A 13,221-nucleotide genomic window follows, 5' to 3' on the forward strand; every position below is an offset into this window, starting at 1 on the left:
TGGCACAAGGCTTGGTAGAGTCTAAAAAAATGTTTTTTTCTTCACGCTGAGTATCCTCATCCCATTTTCTTTAGATAATACAGGTATGTATGTGAATCATTAAAATTGGATCTAGGTAAAGTGAGCATCCAGGATTTGACATTCCTTTTTCTGACTGATCAACTTTCAAAAAGTTATTCTTAGGCACTGGTGGATAGATGAGGAAGGAGTTCTATCATATTTTTCTGCTAAAAGAGAGCCCAGATTTCCTTAGATGGGTGAGGGAGGATTGGTGAAAGAAGAGCTGCAGGTATGGGAGAGGAAGGGGAATGAGAAAAAAGTATTTCAGACAGCATATAACGGAACAGTGATGGAAAGGTTCAAGATTTCAAACCTTTGTCTTTAGGAGATGGTGTCACGGCACAGAAATAGACACATCGGATGAGGAGTTAGTCTGGGGTGAACATAGAAGTGATGGTGAGCTTAGTTTTGGCCAGGTTGAGTGTGAGCTCCAGAGAGGGCAACCTGGAGGAGACAGCAAGCAGACAGCAAGCATTTAGGGAATTTTTGTAGCACAGGAGACAGGCTGGACCTGGAGCTACAGGTTTAGGGGGCCTTGCATGGAGATGACTGAAGCCTTGAAAATGGTGAGGTTATGGACAAAGTCTAGGGTGAAACCCTTCTCCAAAGAGCTCTTTTACTGCTGTTTAATATTTCATGTGGTTGTTTGGCTTCCCTGTTTGATTGCAAACTTAACTGCTCTTCCACTTTCTCAAAGGTGACTTGGGAAATTGCCTCTCTCAGCTTCAGTTTCCTCAACTCTCAAATGGGACTAATAATACCTACCACATAGACGGTTGGGAGGACGAAAAGAGATCATCTCCTGGAGCGATTAGCATCGTGCCTGGAACGAGGCAGGTACACAATGAACACTGAATGTTGCCTCGATGTTATTTATTTGATTCAAAACTAAGAAGTGTTCTTGCATACCTGCCAGGTGTATAAGCACTTCCTGTTCACTCAGGGTACGTGACAGTGGGGTGGAGGGGTTGAGGTGGGGACTCTAGTCCAATAACTTCCTCCTGTCCAACCCTGAGGTCACTTCCTAACTAAGCTTGGGAGAACTGCCCCATTCCTGGTTTATATCTGTCCCTCCCACATAGGAGGGGAATGGTAGATTGCTGCAGATTCAACTGAAAATAGTCTTTTCCAGTTGCCACGGCCCACATACTGCTCTGAAGCCTGTCTCTAGCACAGATATCCAGGTCTCTTTGCTCCTAGCGGGACTGCCCCAGCTGGACACATGGGCGGTTGTCAGAGGGCTGGCGGGCCCCTGAACAAAAGAGAGAAGCAGCAGGGACTCATCTTTCTTGGAAACCAGCCTTAGGCAGCCCAGGATCCCACAGTCTTCCCACCTTCTTTGCTTTTCTGCTGGGATTTGAGGTCACCCCCTCCCCTCAGGAGACACCCACGTGGATCTGACCATTGTGATTTGCTCTCTCCTAGTCTGTGCTCCCAGGGAGGGGAGGGGAAGAAGAGTTTAATTAGGTCTCTGAGTTTCCTGATGCCAGCAAGAGTGCCCTCAGGTTGTCTGATGTTTGAGTGAGTGGCTTTGGGCTAGTTTCGAATTATTTTTAGGACTATAAGAAATCAGCTCTGAGACGTGAGTCATGAGCAGGCTTGTGGGAATCTGTGGACATGGAGCTCTTGGCCCCTGGCATGAAGGGGAAGGAGGGTCTTGCCTTGACCTTGCAGCTTTTCCCTCTCAGAAGCCGAGCAGACAACCCTAAGCGAGGCTCAAGGTGTACAGGGTGTGCATCCTTTTAGAAGTGCAGCCCTCCTCACCCCACACCCATCCCATTTCCCCACCAACTTTTTCTAAGCTATTTTGAAACAGCCATGAAAAGGTTTAGAACCGGTTTAAATTCAGGTAACAGTGATGATTCTCTGTTTGCAAAGACCTGGGAAGCCAGCTGTGCCCTTAAAGCCAAGGAGAAGACTGGATTTAGCTATTGCTGGGAAAATAGCAACTATTTCTCCCACAATCCTAGTTTGGCAACATACAAACATGCCTTCAGAGATCTCAAAGAAAAACTCAGATTTAAAAAAAATAAATTTTGACCTAACTTCAATTTACAGAGCAGGTACAAGGCTAGGGCAAAGAATTTCACTCAAATAAGGCAGACCTCAAAAATATTGCAGGTTTGGTTCCAGAAAAAAGAATATCAAAGAAAGCGAGACACTCTAATTTTTGTTGCTTCCTAGTGCACATCAAAGTTATGTTTACACTATAGTCTATTAAGTGTGCAATAGCATGACTAAGAGAGCATATATAACAATTAAAAAATACTTTATTGTTAAGAATGCTAACCATCACCTGAGCCTTCATAATCTTTTTGCAATAGTAACATTAAAGATCACTGATCACAATCACCGTAACGAATATAATAATGATGAAAAAGTTTGAAATACTGCAAGAATTACCATAACGTGACACAGAGACATGAAGAGAGCAAATGCTGTTAGAAAAATGGCGCCGATAGACTTGCCTGACGCAGAGTTGCCACAAAACTTCAATGTGTAAAAAACACAATATCTGTGAAGTCCAGTAAAGCCCAATACGCAAGGTCTGCCTGTACCCCAAGTGTTAACATTCTACTATATTGGTTTTATCATTTTCTCTCTCACCACATGTACTGATACAGGGTAAGACTGAAACAGTACTGTTCCCTAATCTGCAGACTTTATTCAGTTGTCATCAATTTGCCTATAAAGTCCTTTATAGCAAAAGAAAACCCAGGACTATATTATTCAGTTGTTGTGTCACTTTAGTCTGCTTTACTTTTTTTTTTTTAAATTAATTAATTTATTTATTTATGGCTGCGCTGGGTCTTTGTTGCTGTGTGTGGCTTCCTCTAGTATTGGTGAGCGGGGGCTACTCTTCGTTGCGGTGCACGGGCTTCTCATTGTGGTGGCTTCTCTTGTTGTGGAGCATGGGCTCTAGGCGCGTGGTTTTCCGTAGCTGTGGCTCGCGGGCTCTAGAGCTCAGGCTCAGTAGTTGTGGCGCACACGGGCTTAGTTGCTCCGTGGCATGTGGGATCTTCCCGGACCAGGGCTTGAACCCGTGTCTCCTGCATTGGCAGGCGGATTCTTAACCACTGCGCCACCAGGGAAGCCCGTCTGCTTTACTTTTGAACAGTTACTGAGTATCTCTTTGCATTCATGATATTGACGTTTTTTCATAGTGCAGACGTTTGTAGAACGACCCTTCCTTCGGGTTTGTCTGATGTTTCTTTGTGGTCGCATTCAGGTCGTACGTCTGCTCTGGGCAGTAACACCGAAGCTGTGGTGCTGGGTTTTTCTCAGGGCACCGTATTAGGAGGCCCGTGTTGCTGTCCCTTTGTTTCATCACCGGGGATGGTAGCTTTGATCAGTTGGTTAAGGGGGGATAGGCCAGATGTCTCCACAGTAAAGCGACTTAATTTTCCCTTCTGTAAGGTTACTTTGTAATTAATACGAATCCTGGGGGGAGATACTTTGAGTTGGTCTATATACTCCTCTAAATTTCACCCACTAATTTCAGCATCCATTGATGATTCTGGCCTGAATCTATCATTATGATGATGGTTGCCAGGTGCTGGTTTTCTAAATTCATTATTCCTTTTACATTTATTTGTTGGTTTTCTACTGTAAGGAAGAACTTTCTCACGTATCTATCTATCTATCTATCTATCTACCTATCTATCATCTCAGTTTTTAAAAGCAAAACAGCATGTTAACTAAAAAACCCCAATGTACTCCCACAGTGGGTGTCCTTCCTTGAGCCCTCACTGACGCAAACGTGTCCAGGCCGGTCTGGTGAGCTGGGGGCCGGCAGGAGTCAGCTCACAAGAACGGAACTGCACTGGGGCTCTGAGTGTGATGGAGGATTCGTGCTGGCCTCTGATAAAGGGCAGGGTGTGGAGGGCAGCAGGCAGGGATTGAAGGAATTGTCCTGTCTGAGACACCATGAACCTAAGAATGGGAACGGCAGGCATGTGTGTCCCTAGGACAAAGCAGGGCTCACAGTGGGGGACAGGGGAGTTTCATATTCTGGGCACACGGCCCCCTGTGCTGTAGGACCATACAACCTGGCAGCAGTGGCTGTGTGGGAAGATGGGGACACTGGGGTCTCACTTGGGTAGCACCAGTGACTCTCACACGGGCTTTCGGGAGGACGGGAGCGGGACAGAGTCAGAACATGGCCCACAAGCCTGACGGTGGGGAGGGGCACCTACTCTGGGTACTTCCAGAGGCGACTTTGTGGGAGTCCAAGGTCTTATATGAGCAGGTCAAGACAAAAGCGAGTTCAATGTCAGAGGCCGGAGAAGCCATGGGACACTGGAGTTCCAATCCACACAGCACTTTCAGCCTGGCCAACAGTCCCTGAAAAATGATACTCAGTTGCACTAGGGGCGGGGCTTGCTTGGATTCAGAGCAAACCAAACTGATGAGCTGCTCCGTCTGCCAGCCTCCCATGCTTGTCAGCACAGTTTGGTTGTCTCCTGCTCATTCATGGCTGCTTCCCTGGGTTCTGAATGGCAGAGGACCGGTCCTCCTCCTCCAGAATTATGTATACCCGAGGGGACTAACTCGGAACAAGGCACTGGCAAAGGGGGACGAATGCACGAAAGAACAGCACCCAAGAACGATGTAAAATGAGGAGACGTGGCAGCACAAGGGAAGAAGCTTCACCACATCCACCAATTAGCTCCCCAGGAAATACTCAATCTTTCATTTAATTGAAGACCAGACCATTATTATCTCTGGCACGAGAAGGAGTTATCCTAAAGAAAATGTACAGTGGTATTATCAGCGACTCAGAAATAAATTACACTTTGGTTCAGTTTAATTTAGTTTCCTAAATTACACTTTGGTTCTATTTGGGTATCATATCAAATCAGGCCATGTGCACCTGTCTGTGAGAGTGAAGAAATGCTACGTGAGAAAGCCTTAATTTGAAATGCTGGGTGCCTTGTCCACTGTGTACACTTTAGCAGTTTTCACTTGGAAGTTGATGGTGATGCAGTGTTTCCTACAATATGGTCTTTACATCAGGCTTTCGAAGAAATCTTTTCGAAGGTTTACAATGAGGGACACCTCGAATGTTACTTCTGAAGTGATTTTTGTGAAGCTTTGAGATAAGCCAATCTGCACTCCTACAGCTGGGCTGGAGGATGCCCCCAGGGCCTCAGACTCCTGCCTGGCCACCAGAGGCTACCTGATCTGGGCCCTCTTTTCAGGGTGGTGATGGGCACAGTTGTCTGATCACCTGCCCTTGGAAGCTGTGTGTGTGATGGCCTCTGAGCTCCCCTGTGCAGAGGTCATCCCTCCTGGATCAGGGAGTCATGTGGAGTCACAGAACAGCTGTCAGAGCTTGACCCGGCCAGCAGGGACCTTCCCACAGAGTTATTACAATTCAGTTTCAGTAAATATTTAATGGCAGTCAGTACCAGAACAGAAGCTCTGGGATGAGAGTTCAGGAAGTACAAACAGGACCTGCCTTCAAAAGATGGACAACCTAGTTGAGATTCAAGTAACATTTATTGAGGAAAAATGGGAGAGAGTGAACAGAGCTTGGGGCTGGAACCACCGGGTTTTGTGTTTGTGTTTTGATCTTGTCACTTATGGGTTTCAGGCACCCAGTAGGACCTTTCAGGGCCTCCATCCACACGGAGCTTCCGTGTCTCCATCATACATGGAGAATAACCATTCTTACCGCATGGGTTTCTTGTAAAGATTCATGGGAGACTAGACAAAAAGCACTCAGCATGGTGTCTGGCCCAGAATAAGAGCTCAGTAAACAATAGCTGGTTTTTTGAGGGCTTTCACATGCTGGGCACGTTTACCTATGTGGCCTCCCACACCCCGCTGAGCAGGGTGTTATTATCATGCCCCATTTACAGATATAGAAACTCAAGGCCAGAGAGGCCAAGGGCTTGCTTTTAGTTAGCGGTTCATCAGCGGTAGGGCTGTACTTGACGGCCCACCTCCTGGCACCTGACTTGACGCCATCCTCACTCTGACACGACTGGCCCTTGCAGTGTCATGATCATCTATGGAGAAGAAATACTCTGGCATCTTCTCAGCAAACATACCACTAATAACCATGATCTCTTACCTTTGTATAATCCCTTTAACTTTCCAAAGTGCTTTCACATCTAGTATCATTGGACCCCCTCCACTCCAAAAAGGAGTCTTCTCTGTTCAACTTGCAAAATCAACTTCTGCCAGGACTTGTTCTGCCTGAAAGACTGAAGCATGGCAGAATAAATGTTCTGGACCGTGTCTTTTTCAGCCTGGGCAGCGAATAGGGTGGTTTTCTTTCTGGGCTGCAAAGGCTCTGTTTTTATTTTGGCTTTTGTGCAGCACCCCTAACCCAGCCCGCCCCACTTCAAGCTTCTTCCTGCTTTACATCATGAACTAGGGGAGTGTTTCCTATTTTCTTCAATACTTTGAAAGCCTCAGACTCATCTTGGGATGAAGCAGAAGTCACATTGGTAGGATGCTTGGACCAATCTCTCGTCCTTACATCCCTTGGAATACACACATGTGCACATGTGTGTACACCTGCTGCTTCCCAACTGCCCTAATGAATAAGGCTCAGTGAACACGAATTGATGAAGCTCCACGGAAGTCTGCCAGTTCATGTTTATGGCTCCCTTCTAGGAGCTCAAATGTTGATTATCCACGTGTCTCATCTCCATCTCCTTCAACTTGGCTCAGGGGTGCTCCCATTAATATCTTATAGTCACTAGACACATTATCTTCCTTCTCTTTGAGCGAAGTTATTTTTCAAACACTAAGCACAAATAATCATTCAAGAAACACTTTGCAAAAACAGCAGTTATGAAAACCATACAATTCAAAATCTATTTTAGAAGCTTTTACAAAAAGCAGGAAATTTAGCAGTGGAAGCAGGTGCTGCATTCTTTTCATGATAAATGGCGGTGCCTGCCCGGGCGAGAGTGGGGTGGGAGGCTGCCTGACTAGTCCCGGATAGAGTGGTACCAGAAGGTTTTCCAAACACAGCCTCCAAACCAAAATGCCCTTAGACTCAAGCAGCTCTGACCATAAAGGTAAGAATGAGAGGTGTGTTTTGCTGGTCTGAGATTTGTAAGAAGTGCAGTCAAGTAAGCAGTTGATTTAGTATCTCACTCCCTCCCCTTGCAGAATTTACCATTTGACATTTGGTGCCTGTGACCTCAGCAGGAGTTCCAATGACAAAGTAACCCCTGTGTTGACTGAAGAGGCCATATCTGGGGTCTGGAGTGTCCCCGAAGTGTCTTTGAAGGAAATGTCTTGAAATCAAAAGCCATCTGCTACGGGAAAACTCTGTTTTTTTTAGTTTTACCCCCAGGAATCACTAGGTTCCTAGTGGAGGAGTCCAGGAAGAAGAACAAAACTGACAACAACCATAGCTATCACTTTCCAGAACTTCCTGAGCCACAGACTTCACATACATTATCTTGTTCATCTCATAGCAATCCAGTGAGGTGGGGATCATCCTTATGCCCATTTTCCAGTGGGGGAAACTGAGTCTCACAGTGGTTACGTCCCACGTGGACAGTCTGTCAGCTGGTGAGTGGCAGAGCCAGCATTTAAACCCCACACCGTTTGGTTTGATTCTACATCCCATGCTTTACCTCCTTACTTCACACTGCATTCCTGGACCCCTTCCAGCCATTAGCCCCCCCACCCAAGGGGAGCCACACTCCTGACTTCCATAGCAGAGGTTAGTCCTTCTGTATTTGCACTTTATGTAAATGGAATCATGCAGTGTGTGCTCTTTGGTGTCTGGCTTCTTTCACTCAACATTAAGTTTGTGAGATTCACCCATGTTATTGAGTATGGTTGTTGATCATTGGTATGCTCTTGGCCGTACAGAATTCCATTGTGTGACTATGCTTCAGTTTATGTATCCATTCTATTATTGATGGACTTTGAATTGTTTCTTTTTCTTGGCTATTACACAAAGCTGTATTATGCATATATAAACTTTTAAGGTTGTAGATAAAAGAATCTATATAGACAATCATATCATCTGTGGATGATGAGAATTTTTCGGGTTTTTTTCCGCTTTCCAGACTTTATATGTTTTCTTTCTTTTCCTTTTTCTTCCTGATTTTAAAAGCCTTCACTGTTTCACCATTAAAAATAATTTTGTGTAGGTTTTGGTTAGACTCCTCTTATCAGGTTAAGGAAATCCCTTTCGATTCTGAGCTAGTTAACTTTTTTTTTGCAGTATGTGGGCCTCTCACTGTTGTGGCCTCTCCCGTTGTGGAGCACAGGCTCTGGACGCGCAGGCTCAACGGCCATGGCTCATGGGCCCAGCCGCTCTGCGGCATGTGGGATCTTCCCGGACCGGGGCACGAACCTGTGTCCCCTGCATCGGCAGGCGGACTCTCAACCACTGTGCCACCAGGGAAGCCCCTGAGCTAGTTAATTTTTAAAATCATAAATAGATGTTTTGAATGTCATCGAATGTGTTTTCTCTGTCTTTTGAAATAACCATATTGTTTTGTTCTTGTAATGCTAACGGGGTGAAAGATAATTACAGATTTTCTGAAGTTAAACCTTACATTCCTGGAATAAACTCAGCTGAGTCATGATGTGTTATTTTTTTTTCATAAACTGCAGGATTTATTTTGCTAATATTTGTGTAGGATTATTGTCTTTATGTTCCTAAATGAAGTTTCCCTATGATTTTTCTTTATTATATTTTTCCAGTTTTAGCATCAAAGGTAGAGTGGACTCATAGACTGAATTAGGGAATATTCCTTTTCTTTTTTCCTCAAAGAATTTGCATAATATTAGAATGATATGTTCCATGAACACTTGGTAGAATTTACCTGTAAAATCATCTGTGCCTGGTCATTATTTGTAGGAAAATTAAACAATTGATTCACTTGTTTTGATGGTTATGAGCTATTTCTATTTGAGTTGGTTATTTTTAAAGGAATGTGTTCATTTCTTCTAAGTTAATGCATCTTTATGCACTTTTGGCATGTAGTTTTTTATAGTACTCTCTTATCTTCTTAGTCTCTGATGGATCTCTCATTATATCCCTTTTTATTTTTAATATTATTTGTGCATTTCTCTTTCTTGCACAATTCTGCTAGAGGCTTGCCTATTTTATTCGCGTTTTCTAAGAACCAACTTTTGTGTTTTGTAAATCTTTGTTTTCTATTTCATTAATTTTGACACCTAAAGTTATCTTTCTTTAAATTTATTCTGTTGTTCTTTTTCTAATTTCGTAGTTGGGTACTTAGCTCATTAATTTTCAGCCTTTCCTCTCTTGTAAGAATAAGCATTTAAGTCTCTACATTTTTCTCATAGTATCTTTTTTAATGCATTCCAGAATCCTTGGTATGTTGTATTTTCATTATTGTTTAGTTCTAAATATATTTAAATTTCTTGGGTTTTTTAATCCAAAAGGTATTTAAAAGTGAGATTTAAAAGTTCTAAGCTATGTTTTTGAAGTCTAAATTAATTGAACTGTGGTTGGAAAACTTGGTCCATATGATAAGGGATATTTGAACATTTTAACCTTTCTTCTATTCCATGGTTAGTCTTTGTAAATATTGTCATATGGAATCTATATGTTTGATAAATGAAACGATAATTGCATTTCTATATTTTTAATAATTTTTGTCCTATCAATAAATAAAACACTTACCTTGAACATTGCCCACTGTGATGATGAGTTTAATTTCCCTATGTATTCTATCAATTTTGCATTACATGTAACATAAGACTTTTTAGAATTGTTTTATCTTCCAGATGTGTAAAACATTTGTTATTGCATAGAGGCCCTATCTATATAACGCTTTTCTGTATTAAAGCCTGTCCCCTGTGAATAGCACATGGCTGAATGTTTTAAAATATCTAGTGTGACTATCTCGGTCCATTGTGTGGTGAGTTTAGTCCTGTTTCATTAACATGATGCCAGATTTGTCTGTCTTTCCACTATGCTGTTACCTTCTGCTTCCTATTTATTTTTCCCTCTGCATATTTTTCTCTTCTTGACTATTAAAAGTTTCCATTTTTATTGGCTTTCTCATTCCATTTTTCCTTCTACTCGTTTGAAAGTGATGCTGTACTCTCTTTCTGTTCTCTGATGGTTACCTTTGAAATTATACCATGCAAAACTACTAAACACTAACAATAGTACCTCAACCCTCCTAGCAAATCACACAACAATTTCCTCTTTCAACTTTTATACTATTATCCTGAGTATTTTCATTTTGTCTTCTTAAACATTTTTATTTTTATAAGTTAGACATGGAAATTAGATGTTAATATTATTTTATGGACAATATTAATATTTGCCTACTTTACTTTTTTGCAACTCAGACTTTTCTTCCAAGATTATTTTCCTTCTTCCTGGAATGCATATTTTAAAGTTCTTCTGGCTTAGGTCTATTGGTAGTAGACTTGGTATCTGTTTGTTTAAAAATGTTTTTATTTCACTCTCATGAGTGGAGGTATTTTTGCTGGGTGGACAATTCTAGGATGACTGGGATGTGATTTTCCCTCACCATTTAGAAGATTTGAAATCTTGGCTTTGGTTTTTGCTGTTGAGAAAATTGCTGTCAGTCTGTCATTCCTTTGAAGGTGGTACATTTTCTTTTTTAATGCTTTTAAGATCTTCAGTTTGCTTTTGGTACCTGGCATGTTGTCTTCAATATGTCCATGTTTGGATTTACTTTTTCTTTGTCTTGTTGGGTAACTGCCATGATTACTGTGTCCTCGTACTCAGGTACAACAGTTTTATAAAATTACCTTTAAATTCGCCCTCTTACCTGTCTTCTCTACTCCTTCCTCCTGGACTCTGATGTGATATTGGAACTTCTTACTCTATCTTCCTTGTCTCTTTTTTTCTCTCTTGCACTTTACATGTTGTTTCTTTGCTCTACTTTCTAGAAAATTTCTACAGATCTATCTTCAAGTTCACCAATTCACTCCTCAATTGTGTTTAATATGCTATTACCCCACTCCCTGAATTTTTTTAATAACTAAAACTATATATGTCATTTCAAAAAGCTCTATGTCTTTTTCAAATCTCCTTCATCATATTTGCTATTCCCTTCTGCTTGCTCATCTTTATGATCCCATCTTTTTCTTTAAACATTTTATATATGGTTATTCCCTATTCTGATTCTGAGAATTCTAATATTTCAAATCCATATGCATCCTAATCTGTTTTATTTCTGCTGATCATCGCTCATTATGATTTATGTCCTTGTGTGATGATCTATGGGGCTCACATTTGGCTGTTCTTGATCTGTGGAAAACAGAATTAGATGCTTGTCTCCAGAGTGGTTTCTTCTGCCAGGATCAGGAACGCTGATGACCTGGACCCATGTCATCCCCTTCCATAGTCCCTGGACTAAACTGTGAATCTCAGAGTCAGCTTCTCCCTCTTGACATACTGTTATTTGGAATTGTCCTCAGAGCAACTCTGCCTGTATGTCCTCAAAGCAGCTCTCCAATACTAACTACTCAGCTCTCTGACTGTGTGTGTGTTTGTGTGTGTGTGTGTGTGTGTGTGTGTGTGTTGTCCCCATGGAGGTCTCCCTTATTTCCAATCCCAGCAATGCAAAGAAGTGGTATTTTATGAAAGATATACCTTTTCTGAAACAGGAGGACCCTCAAGATCACTAGTCTCCCACATTAGGAGAAGTAGAAATTTGGGACTGTTTTTGCATTAATAAAATAGAGAGGGAGTATGAGAGTTCAGGGAGAGATGGAAACATTTCATTGCCATTTAAGCAACCCTAAGTAAATCCTAGTTATTGTTTGTGGCATATAATTCCCTAAATCTCATCATTCTGTCATTGCTTTCTGGCTACCTCATGTGTATGAAGCTTGCTTCCTGAGTTCCAAGGGCTAGCCAATATCCTCTCTGCTATTTAGCATCTTGAGAGCACCCTTGCCCACTTCACCTCATTTTATAATGCTCGCAAGAGGCCTGACTTGCAGACTGGATGGAGTATAATGCTGTATGCTATAAGACTATAACAGATAGAGACAGGTCCAAGGGAAAGGCTTGGGTCCCAAATTGGTCCGATCCAAGTCTTTCTTAGAATTTTCCATATTGGAGGTAGAGAAGTCTCTCTTCTTGGATTGCAAATAAGAAACACATAAGACTAAGGCTGTTGGTGGCCATCTTCCATGTCACATAGGGAGAGTCAATCTGTAGCCTTGATTAACACATGGGTCTGTTTCTGAGCTGAGCTTAAGAGGACATGTACACACTGCTATATTTAAAATAGATAACCAACAAAGACTTACTGTATAGCACAGGGAACTCTGCTCAGTATTCTGTAATAATCTAAATGAGAAAAGAACTTGAAAAACAATAGATACATGTATATGTATAACTGAATCATTTTGTTGTACACCTGAAACTAACACAATGCTGTTAATCAACTATACTCCAATATAAAATAAAAAGTTAAAAAAGAAGACATTTACAAAATGATTATAAAGAAGGGGGGGTGAATAGTTCCTGGCAGCTCATACTTTCAGACGGTTGCAGGAGGACTCCCTTGCTGTGCCATGACAGGGACCTAAGGCTTCTATCCCTTTACCACCTTCAAGGCAGTGAAAGGGCATGGTTTTAAGCAATTACCATCATCCACCCAGTATAAGTGCCAATTACGCTAATGGAGAAAATAAGATTCAGGACCTTTTGAAGTGGTCCTTCCTCCCCTTTTGAGAATTAGCTCATCTCTACTTGTGAGCTCACCTCTACTCAAAAATGTAAGCTTTCCAGTAAATCTGACCCCCTACTTCCTGTGAGTCTGAACATCTGCAACATCAAAGTGAAACAATCACTCCTTTAAAAGCACAGAAAAATTAACTGGAAATAGAATGCTGCTGGTTTCATGTGCTATGAGAAAGGGAAATGGGTCTGATTGTAACTAGATATAGTATTGGAAAATACCCAGAACCTTCTGATTTTTAAAAAGGCAAAATCAAATTGGCAAGTGTTTGGCATCTCAAAAAATAACTTTAAAAAAGGCCAGGGCTTCCCTGGTGGTGCAGTGGTTGAGAGTCCACCTGCCGATGCAGGGGACACGGGTTCGTGCCCTGATCTGGGAAGATCCCACATGCCGCGGAGCGGCTGGGCCCGTGAGCCATGGCCACTGAGCCTGCGTGTCCAGAGCCTGTGCTCCACAACGGGAGAGGCCACAA

General features: G+C 42.3%; 1 protein-coding gene across 1 annotated transcript in view; it reads left to right on the plus strand.

Annotated features, from left to right (window-relative positions):
* Positions 1-815: 815 nt before the first annotated feature.
* SUSD4 (sushi domain containing 4) overlaps positions 816-13,221 on the plus strand; it is a 176,379-nt gene continuing 163,973 nt past the window's right edge. Inside the window, exon 1 of the mRNA XM_082613264.1 lies at positions 816-897. The gene's annotated coding sequence lies outside the window, so the exon portion shown is untranslated. The remainder of the gene's footprint in view (positions 898-13,221) is intronic.

Source organism: Mesoplodon mirus (genome assembly GCF_964341445.2).
Source record: "Mesoplodon mirus genome assembly, chromosome: 3".
NCBI classification, from domain to species: Eukaryota; Metazoa; Chordata; class Mammalia; order Artiodactyla; family Ziphiidae; genus Mesoplodon; species Mesoplodon mirus.